Raw genomic sequence first — 11,261 nt, 5'->3', positions numbered from 1 at the left:
GCAATGCTTAATATTATCGATAAAACGAAACACTTTTTGTATCCATGGTTGTGAAACGATTGCTTCTGTTACAACACTCCCCGATGTTTCCGCCACGGTTTGTTGTCCTACGTGGTCGGGGTGTGACAGAAGAGTTGGTATCAGAGCCAATGGTTATAGGGAATTAGGTTATTAGTAATGCTTTGACCTAGACTATAACTTTAGGACCCTAACACAAGTTTACTTGTGTTTAGATTTTAAAACAATACCATCACCTATCCTTAGGTGATGACCACAACGAGAACACAAATCCGAATTTGCTTTGAAAATTAATCATCTGTTCTAGGATGATTGATTACTAGGTTTTGAACCCTCTGTTTTATGGTTTTGAACCCTTCCAGTTTGATTCATATTTGGCTTAGTGCCTTTTGAATTTTCAAAATCTCGTCAAAGTTTGGGTTAAAATAATGTGAACACGTGCAAACTGGAAGAGTGAATGCCTGTACCCTGAGTTTTCTGTCTAAGGCTAGAGTGTTCGTACAAATCCACATAATCGGACCAGTCACTCTTACCTGGGAACTCTTGGGGTGAGTGTTCACTTATAGGCGAGCATGTCTTCGCGACGCATTATTTTGATTCATTTACTTTGATTAGTAACTGCGTGTCATTTGTTTGTTTGAGGTAACGAACAAATGATCGCCTTCCTTGTGTTCTGTCGATGTTTTCAATACCTTTCTTGTTTATCCGAATGTCAATACGAACGCGAATCCCGCCCATGGACGAGCGTACAATTTGAATGCAAACGAAGCGAGGGTCGACAACGAGGTTGTCAACGGTACGTTTCTTGTTAATAATCAACCCGCATCTATTCTTATTGATTCTGGTGCCGATCGTAGTTTTGTTTCGTTATCTTTTGAACCTTTGCTTGCGATACCTAGAACTAAACTGAGGAAACCCTTATCTGTCGAAATTGCTACTGGTAAACCTGTTGTTCTCGATTCTGTTATTCGTGATTGTCAGTTGAACCTTGATAACCACCTTTTTCCTATTGACCTCACGCCAATGCAACTTGGGAGCTTCGACGTCATCGTTGGAATGTATTGGTTAACCAAACATCACGCTAAGGTGGTTTGTTTCGATAAGATTGTTCGTATTCCTCTTCCGTCTGGCGATGTTTTGGAAGTTCGTGGAGAGAAGCCATCTGGCGGTTTGAAGCTTATGTCGTGTACAAAGGCCCAAAGATATTTGAGAAAGGGATATGTTGCTTTTCTAGCACATGTCACCGAGGAGAAAAGCAAAAGTAAGAGTATCCAGGATATTCCGATTGTTCGGGATTATCCAGAGGTGTTTCCCGATGAACTGCCTGGTTTGCCTCCAGTTCGTCAAGTTGAGTTTCATATCGACCTTGTACCTAATGTTTCAGGTGTTGATGCTTGAATGACTGCTAGGATGCATGCGTCACATAGGATTTGGACGAGGCCTTAGTGACATAATAACTATGATAGACAACATAAAACTTGTTTATTCTATGTTAAGAAAATGCAATGCTTAATATTATCGATAAAACGAAACACTTTTTGTATCCATGGTTGTGAAACGATTGCTTCTGTTACAACACTCCCCGATGTTTCCGCCACGGTTTGTTGTCCTACGTGGTCGGGGTGTGACATTATACCTATACGTGAACAACTTGGATATAAACTGATTATGTATACGTGCATATTTAGGACGTGATTAATTAATTGTGAGCACTTATTTAGCATACCGAGCAAACCAAGGTGAGTTCACACTCTTACTAAGGCATGGGATTCCCAGGGCTTGGGAATGGGATTGAAAGAATAAGGTTGAATAGATTCATACGGACACCGTTACTAGACTACCATACCATCGTCCTCGGTTGTGCAGGATACATACGTAAAACCTACGTATACTTGTATTGCTCACTGTCCTCAGGTTGCGAAGGACACTCACGTAAAACCTACGTGAACTGATACTCACTAATGCCTCGGTTGTGTCAGGCACTTACGTAAAACCTACGTAAACCCCTGCGTACCCCTATCCTCGGTTGTGATGGATTACTTACGTAAAACCTACGTAAACTTGTACGTATTACTGTTCTCGGGATATGTAGAACACTTATGGTTACGAATAGTCTCGTGGTTATACAACATGGGAAGCCCCCACCAATTGAACGTATTATCGGCCCAGTAGAGCCACATGTTACAAACAAACTTACTTTTACGCATTTACTTTCTGTGAACTCGCTCAACTAGTTGTTGATCCTCTGTTACATGCCTTGCAGGTCGTTAGGTACATGGAGCTTGCACAGGGAGGAGCTGGTCGTTGTGGGCTTGGATCGTGATTGTTTCGTTAAACACTTATGACATTTCATACTTATTTATGTTGGGTTTTATTTATACGCTTCCGCTAAACAGTGAAAACTTACTTATGTTTTGGGACACCTTTCATATGAATTTGGTTTGGTTTAATGGCAGTTACTTTTACTATATATATTGTTCTATATGATTGGTGGCTTGATCCTGGTCAGTCACGCTCCCAAGCGGTGATACTCCGCAGGTGGATTTTGGGGGTGTGACAGATTGGTATCAGAGCCATTGGTTATAGAGAACTTGGTTTTAATATAGGAAAACGTTTTTATTAGAACCAGACTATAACCAGAACAGTGCTCTCAACGATCCACAACGACGCTTCGCTCCACGTGCAAGACTCAACATACTAGGTAATAAGGTTTATGTTTATTGCCTGCATGCTAGAATTGCATAGAACTTTGCTCGTAGTATGCTTAGATTACACTGCTCATTACTTGTTATTGCTCGAGAACACCTATGTGCTTACACTCTTCTGTCATCGCACTATTCGCGAACCTTTCTCACTTATGTTGCCTTTGATGTGAAGATCAATGGCCGGACGGATTAACATGACACAAGCCCAGTTGACGGCTTTCATTAATGAACAAGTTGCTGCGGCACTTGCAGCTGCTCAAGCAGGTAGTATACCCTGCAGTTTAGACTCACACTAGGATCTTTAGATCCTACATTAACTCTTGTGTTTAACCTTGTCCTATTCGTACACACTAGGTCAACACGCTCAGCAGCCCGTCTGCACTTTCAAGAACTTTATGGATTGTCGTCCTAGCACATTTAGTGGCACTGAAGGAGCGGTTGGACTCCTCCACTGGTTTGAAAAGCTCGAGTCTGTGTTCGAGATGTGTGAATGCCCTGAGGCTCGCAGGGTCAAGTATGCCACTGGTACTTTAGAGGGGATTGCTCTAACTTGGTGGAACGCGCAAGTGCAGATCTTAGGGTTGGCAGCTGCTAACGCCACCCCTTGGAATGACTTCAAGGAACTGATTAAACGTGAATACTGCACTCGGGAAGACATCCACAAGCTAGAGGATGAGTTTTATCATTTGAAAATGACTGGGTCAGAAATCGAAGCTTACATTAAACGGTTGAACGAACTGGCTGTGCTGTGTCCAACTATGGTGGACCCTCCAATCAAGCGCATTGAGTTGTACCTCAAGGGATTAGCGCCAGAGATACAGAGCCATGTGACATCGGCTAATCTTGACAACATTCAGGCTATTCAGCGCCTCGCTCATCGTATCACAGATCAGGCAGTGGATCAGAACAGACTACCTAAACGTATCAGCGCTACTGCTACCGCTACCACTGCTACTACACTTGCTACTCCCAGCGACAACAAGAGAAAATGGGATGGGGATTCTAGCAAGGGGTCAGCTTCAGTTCAGTCACAGGTTCAGCAGCGAAAGACTGACAGTTACCAGAGCCCCAGTCAGCACTCTTCAGGTAGCCACAGGCAGGGCGGATATCGAGGGAACCTCCCAAAGTGTAACAACTGCAACAGACACCACGGTGGCCAGTGTAACAAGGGTCGCTGTCAAAGATGCCTCAAGATGGGTCATGAGGCCAAGGATTGTAGAAGCCCTCGGCCTGCGAACCAAAATCAGCAGCAGCCCCAAGCGCAGCAGAATCAACAACAGGGCAACAAGGAATGTTTTCATTGCGGCGCAGAAGGGCACTTCAAAAGGCACTGTCCTCAGCTAAACAGGAACCATAATAACAACAATCAGGGAAATGGCAACAACAACAACAACGGTGGGAACAACAACGGCAACGAAGCAAGGGGTCGTGCATTTGTGTTGGGCAGGGTGATGCCAGAAATGATCCCAACGTAGTCATGGGTAAGTTTCTTCTCGACGATATTTATGTTACTGTTTTGTTTGATTCGGGTGCGGATACGAGCTATATGTCTTTGAAAATGAGTAAATTGTTAAAACGTACACCAACACCCCTAAACACCAAACATGTCGTAGAACTAGCAAATGGTAAGAGTGTAGAAGCCACACATATAGTCAAGGGTTGTAACATCGTTCTAGCGGGACAGACCTTCTCGATTGATCTTATTCCTATAGTTTTGGGTAGTTTCGACATTGTCATCGGCATGGATTGGTTATCCAAGCAGCAGGCGGAGATCCTGTGGAAGGAGAAGATCATTCGTATCCCTCGTGCGGGTAAGGAACCTCTCGAAGTTCAAGGCGACAAGAGTGGTGCTGTGGTTGGCATCATCTCATTCTTGAAAGCTCAGAAATGTTTACGAAAGGGTCATACTGCCATTTTGGCACTTGTTACTGATGCATCAGCAAAGGAAAAGAAGCTGGAGGATATTCCAGTTGTACGTGACTTTCCTCAAGTGTTTCCTGAAGATTTATCCGGTCTACCGCCTCATCGCCAAGTCGAGTTTCAAATCGAGCTAGCTCCAGGAGCAACACCTATAGCTCGCGCACCGTATCGTTTAGCTCCAACTGAACTGGAGGAACTGTCAAAGCAACTACAAGAGCTCTTGGATAAGGGCTTCATTCGTCCAAGCTCTTCGCCTTGGGGAGCTCCACTACTATTCGTGAAAAAGAAGGATGGCACTTTCAGGATGTGTATAGACTACCGCGAACTGAACAAGGTCACAATGAAGAACCGTTATCCTCTTCCGCGTATTGATGATTTATTCGACCAGTTGCAAGGGTCGAGCTACTACTCCAAAAATTGATCTAAGGTCAGGTTACTATCAGCTGAGAGTCCGGGATGAGGACGTCTCTAAGACAACATTCAGAACTTGCTACGGCCATTACGAGTTTCTAGTCATGCCATTCGGGCTTACGAACGCGCCTGCAGTTTTCATGGATCTTATGAAGAGGGTGTGCAAACCCTATCTTGACAAATTCGTCATTGTCTTCATCGACGACATTCTGATCTACTCCAAGAGTCAGGAGGAACACGAGCAGCATCTACGACTTATCTTGGAACTCCTTCGAAAAGAACAACCGTACGCCAAGTTCATCAAAGATTTCTCGAAGATTGCACAGCCGCTTACACTACTGACACAGAAGGGTGCCACCTACCATTGGGGAGATCCCCAGGAAACCGCTTTCCAGTACCTAAAGGATAGGCTTTGCAGCGCACCTATTCTCTCAATGCCAGAGGGCACGGATGATTTTGTGGTCTATCGTGACGCATCGATACAGGGGCTTGGTTGCGTATTGATGCAGCGGGATAAAGTTATTGCCTACGCTTCGCGGCAACTCAAAGTTCATGAACGGAACTACACGACGCACGATTTAGAGCTGGGAGCTGTTGTTTTCGCGCTTAAGATATGGCGACACTACCTTTACGGTACCAAGTGCACTATTTACACCGATCACAGGAGTCTCGAGCATATCTTCAAGCAGAAGGAATTGAACATGCGTCAACGACGATGGGTCGAGTTGCTTAACGATTACGAATGCGCCATCAAGTACCATCCATGCAAAGCCAATGTTGTGGCTGACGCTCTCAGTCGAAAAGATACTTTACCTAGGCGTGTACGAGCTTTGCAGCTCACTATTCAGTCTGATCTTCCTGCACAAATACGAGATGCTCAGGTGGAAGCACTGAAACCAGAAAACGTCAGGGCTGAAGCCTTACGCGGCTCAAGTCAACGATTAGAACAGAAGGAAGACGGCGCCTACTATGTAACAGGACGTATTTGGGTCCCACTATATGCCGGTTTACGAGAACTTGTGATGGATAAAGCTCATAAGTCTCGCTACTCGGTACACCCAGGTTCGGATAAAATGTATCACGACATCAGAACTACATATTGGTGGCCTAGTATGAAGGCCCACATCGCTACCTATGTCAGCAAATGCTTGACCTGTGCAAGAGTCAAGGCAGAGTATCAGAAACCAGCGGGCCTACTCCAACAACCAAAGATACCACAATGGAAATGGGAGGAAATTTCCATGAATTTTGTTACAGGCCTACCTAGATCCTAGCGTGGGAACGATACTATTTGGATGATCGTGGATCGACTCACCAAGTCTGCTCATTTCCTGGCAATCAAAGAAACAGACAAGTTTTCCACACTAGCAGACATATACTTGAAGGAAGTGGTCTCCAGGCACGGGGTGCCTACCTCTATCATTTCGGATCGCGATGCACGATTCACATCAGAACTATGGCAAGCAATGCACAAGGCTTTTGGCTCTCGGTTAGATATGAGCACAGCATATCACCCTCAGACGGATGGGCAGTCTGAGCGCACGATTCAAACCTTAGAAGACATGCTTCGGGCATGTGTTATTGATTTCGGCAACAGCTGGGAAAAGCATCTCCTTTTGGTGGAGTTCTCATACAATAACAGCTATCACACCAGCATACAAGCTGCTCCATTCGAGGCATTGTACGGGCGTAAATGCCGGTCACCTCTCTGTTGGGCAGAGGTGGGGGATAGTCAGATCACGGGTCCGGAGATTGTAGTGGACGCTACAGAAAAGATTGCACAAATACGACAACGCATGGCGGCAGCACGCGACCGTCAGAAAGCCTACGCAGATAAGCGTAGAAAGCCATTGGAATTTCAGGTCGGGGACCGGGTTTTACTTAAAGTCTCACCCTGGAAGGGTGTGGTTCGTTTTGGCAAACGGGGCAAACTGAATCCGCGGTATGTCGGACCGTTCGAGATCATTGAGAAAATAGGCAAAGTGGCCTACAAGCTAAACCTACCAGCTGAACTCGGTGCAGTTCACAATGTATTTCACGTGTCGAATCTGAAGAAGTGCCTGTCAGATGAGACCCTCATAGTTCCTTTTAAGGATCTCACTATCGACGAGCGGTTGCAGTTCGTCGAGGAGCCAGTTGAAATCATGGACCGGGATGTTAAGGTCCTCAAAAACAAGAGAATCCCTCTTGTTCGAATTCGTTGGAACTCCCGTCGTGCCCCAGAGTACACCTGGGAACGCGAAGACCAGATGACAGAAAAGTATCCCCAGTTATTCGAAACCAATACAACCACTACTGAGGCTGAAGCTACTACTGCGGAATTTCAGGACGAAATTCCAGATCAACGGAGGGAGGATGTGACACCCCAGGAAAACCAGTGAACGATGCAACCTATCTAGCTTCCTCAGTGGGTACGTACCAAATTTCAGGACGAAATTTCTTTTAAGTTGGGGATAATGTGACAACTCGAGTTTCCGACTTTCACTTTCACATTTATTACACGTTGACTTTGACCGTTTAGTTGTTTGACTTGTTAGACTTGAAATTGTACGCGTGGTGTTTTAATGAAACGTATTGTCATGGTGCATATATGTGATTACTTGCTGTTGTAAAATATAATATTAGATTATTACAAAACACTTAGACTACAAAACACTTAGACTGATTAAATCACGTAATGCCCGACGAATCGTGATGCGATTCACCATCAAACAAGCTAGACGAAACAGAACTTTATTCGCCATTTAACCCACTCGACGAAACATATGTGTTTCGCCGAGCCCTGATTCGCCAAAACCGCCAAAGCCCAATTACGGCCCAAACTTGGTTGCGTGAAATATATACTAGATTAAGGGAGCGGTTACCAAAAGATTGAAACCCTAGACTCCTCCCCCACTAGCGGCAACCTGGCGACTTAGTGAATCCCCAAGAAACGATCAGAATTATTTCCTTGTCCCTCGTGGTTAGTGCAAATTATTGTTTGATTATGTGTTTTAAAATCATTAAGTGAACACTATGCTTGCATGTTTTCTGCGATGATGATTATCATAAGTTGTCGGCCACCGTTTATTATTTTTTTTGGTCCAATAACATCGCCTAGCATATTCCTTTATATTATGGTTGTATGTGCCTTGTCAGTTTATACATATAAATAAAATTGGTGAGTAAATGTTGGTTGAATGGTTGTGAACCATTGGTTCAAATTGTCGGCTAAAGCAAGGGGGGCCCAATCGAAATTTAGGGCATATTGCACACTCAAATACCTTAAAGGTTTATTGTGGAATGCATGTGATGGTATGGAATGATACACATCAATTGGCGGCTATAAGTGTCTGTAGTGCACATGAATTATTTGTTGTAGATAATTGGAATTTGTGAGTCAGTATACAATTGCGGGAAAATGGCGGCCAGGTCAAGGGAGGTCCAATCGAAACTAATGGCATACTACACACTTAAAAACATTAAAGGTCAATTGTCAGTACATGTGATGGCTTATCAAATGTCGGCCAACATGTTTTGTTTTATATGGGATTGTGGAATAGTGCATAATAATGGCGGCCATGTGCAAACTGACATAATCATGCGAACATTTAAGAAATGGTCAGTAGGAACATAGGTGATTTATATTGTTTATGTAATCGAAATATGTGTAGATGGTTGTATAACTTTTGACTTGAAAACATGATAAAAGGCAAACAGTGATGGATTGGGTAGAATGGGCGGCCAAACATTCTAATTGGTAGTAGTGGGCGGCCCAAAGAATTATTTAGGAATTTGTCTTGTTGTTGTGATGATTTTGACGAAACAAAATGTACACCGACGAATCACTGGTTGACGAAACTGGACTTTGATTTCGCCAAGGGTGGTTGACGAAATAGAGGGGGTGTTTCGCCAAGGGTAGTTGGCGAAACAGAATGTGTCTCGCCAATAAGTGTTTCGCCAAATGTATAACCTGTCCAGTAACTCAGTCTAATCCTGTTAAATGTTAACTGAGATATTTAACTGCTGTTAAGTGATGTGCATGACTTTTATGATAGTGGATACATGCTAGTACTTCTGTGATTATACCTATACGTGAACAACTTGGATATAAACTGATTATGTATACGTGCGTATTTAGGACGTGATTAATTAACTGTGAGCACTTATTTAGCATACCGAGCAAACCAAGGTGAGTTCGCACTCTTACTAAGGCATGGGATTCCCAGGGCTTGGGAATGGGATTGAAAGAATAAGGCTGAATAGATTCATACAGACACCATTACTAGACTACCATACCATCGTCCTCGGTTGTGCAGGATACATACGTAAAACCTACGTATACTTGTATTGCTCACTTTCCTCAGGTTGCGAAGGACACTCACGTAAAACCTACGTGAACTGATACTCACTACTGCCTCGGTTGTGTCAGGAACTTACGTAAAACCTACGTAAACCCCCGCGTACCCCTATCCTCGGTTGTGAAGGATTACTTACGTAAAACCTACGTAAACTTGTACGTATTACTGTTCTCAGGATATGTAGAACACTTATGGTTACGAATAGTCTAGTGGTTATACAACATGGGAAGCCCTCACCAATTGAACGTATTATCGGCCCAGTAGAGCCACATGTTACAAACGAACTTACTTTTATGCATTTACTTTCTGTGAACTCGCTCAACTAGTTGTTGATCCTCTGTTACATGCCTTGCAGGTCGTTAGGTACATGGAGCTTGCACAGGGAGGAGCTGGTCGTTGTGGGCTTGGATCATGATTGTTTCGTTAAACACTTATGACATTTCATACTTATTTATGTTGGGTTTTATTTATACGCTTCCGCTAAACAGTGAAAACTTACTTATGTTTTGGGACACCTTTCATATGGATTTGGTTTGGTTTAATGGCAGTTACTTTTACTATATATATTGTTCTATATGATTGGTGGCTTGATCCTGGTCAGTCACGCTCCCAAGCGGTGATACTCCGCAGGTGGATTTTGGGGGTGTGACAATTTGGGACTTTGTCTTCTTTGTAGAAAAGATAGCAAGGACCCTTAGTGAGTATTCTTTCATTCTTTTATTTGCTTTCTAGTTTAAATAGTCAAACAAGTGTTTGACTTTCAGTTTGACCAGCCTTTGGTTAACGTAAAGTTCGGTTGAACTTTGCAACGTGACTGTAATCACGTTGGTTATAATCCTTAGTGATTATACCCGCTGATTACCACGTTCGCTAGGTGTAGTGTCGAGTCAAAGTTTTGGTCAAAATGCGTTTTAGCACGCATTTTGCAACGGAACTACTTTAGTGTATCAAAACACTTTGTTTTGATACCAAATCAGTAGGTTAAACATGTTTTGACATGTTTAACTCGATACTATTAGTTTAGTGCTTGTTTAGGGTCGTAAGGTAAGCGGTCTAAACAACCGCTTAGACTTTCGAACCCGACCGGTTTGGTCGATCTTTAGGATCCGAGCAAGCTTAGTTAGTGATCATAGTTGCATAGGGAATAACCACTGAGGTTATACCTTATGATCACATAGGATTGGTTAGTCATTTGCTAGTTAGCTTGTATGCCCATAGGAAATGACCAAAATGCCCTTTTGAAGCTAAAATCCGTATTTTGCCTATGTGAACATATTTTTGACACAGAATCTGATTTAGTAACATGTTTAGGGATAATTGGGCATGTAAGACTTGGCATAGCACATAGTTAACCATCCGAACATAGTTTTACGCTAACGACGCCTTATAGTAGCTTATGTTACCATAATGTGTCGAAACGGGTCAAAAGCACTTAGGTAGACTTTCCAATCAGAATGTAAGGTCTATTAAACCTTATAGTAGCTTATGTTACCATATGAGTTTAATTACTCGTTTGATTTATAGAACCTCATTCTATCCTATCTCCCGATTTAGGTCCAGTTATTTACATAGTTACCTATATAGGGTGCCGTTTGATTCCCTGATCACTCTAGCTTTGCTTGGTTATTGTTCAAGACTTCTAAGCATCCTCAAGTGAGTACATAGTCCCCTCTTTTATTGTTTTCAAACTGTTATGGGGTGGAACACATGTGCCTACTTCATACTTTCATGTTTCCCATGTTTTTATATCATATACTTACTATGTTTAATAGTACACTATTAGTACATGATTTCATTATGTTTTGCTATGTATGTTCACTTAACATGCTAGCATATTGATTTCCGTATATTACATTTTGTCGCATAT

This window comes from Helianthus annuus, chromosome 4 (assembly GCF_002127325.2).
Source record: "Helianthus annuus cultivar XRQ/B chromosome 4, HanXRQr2.0-SUNRISE, whole genome shotgun sequence".
NCBI classification, from domain to species: domain Eukaryota; kingdom Viridiplantae; phylum Streptophyta; class Magnoliopsida; order Asterales; family Asteraceae; genus Helianthus; species Helianthus annuus.
Note: the sequence above shows the minus strand (reverse complement) of the source record.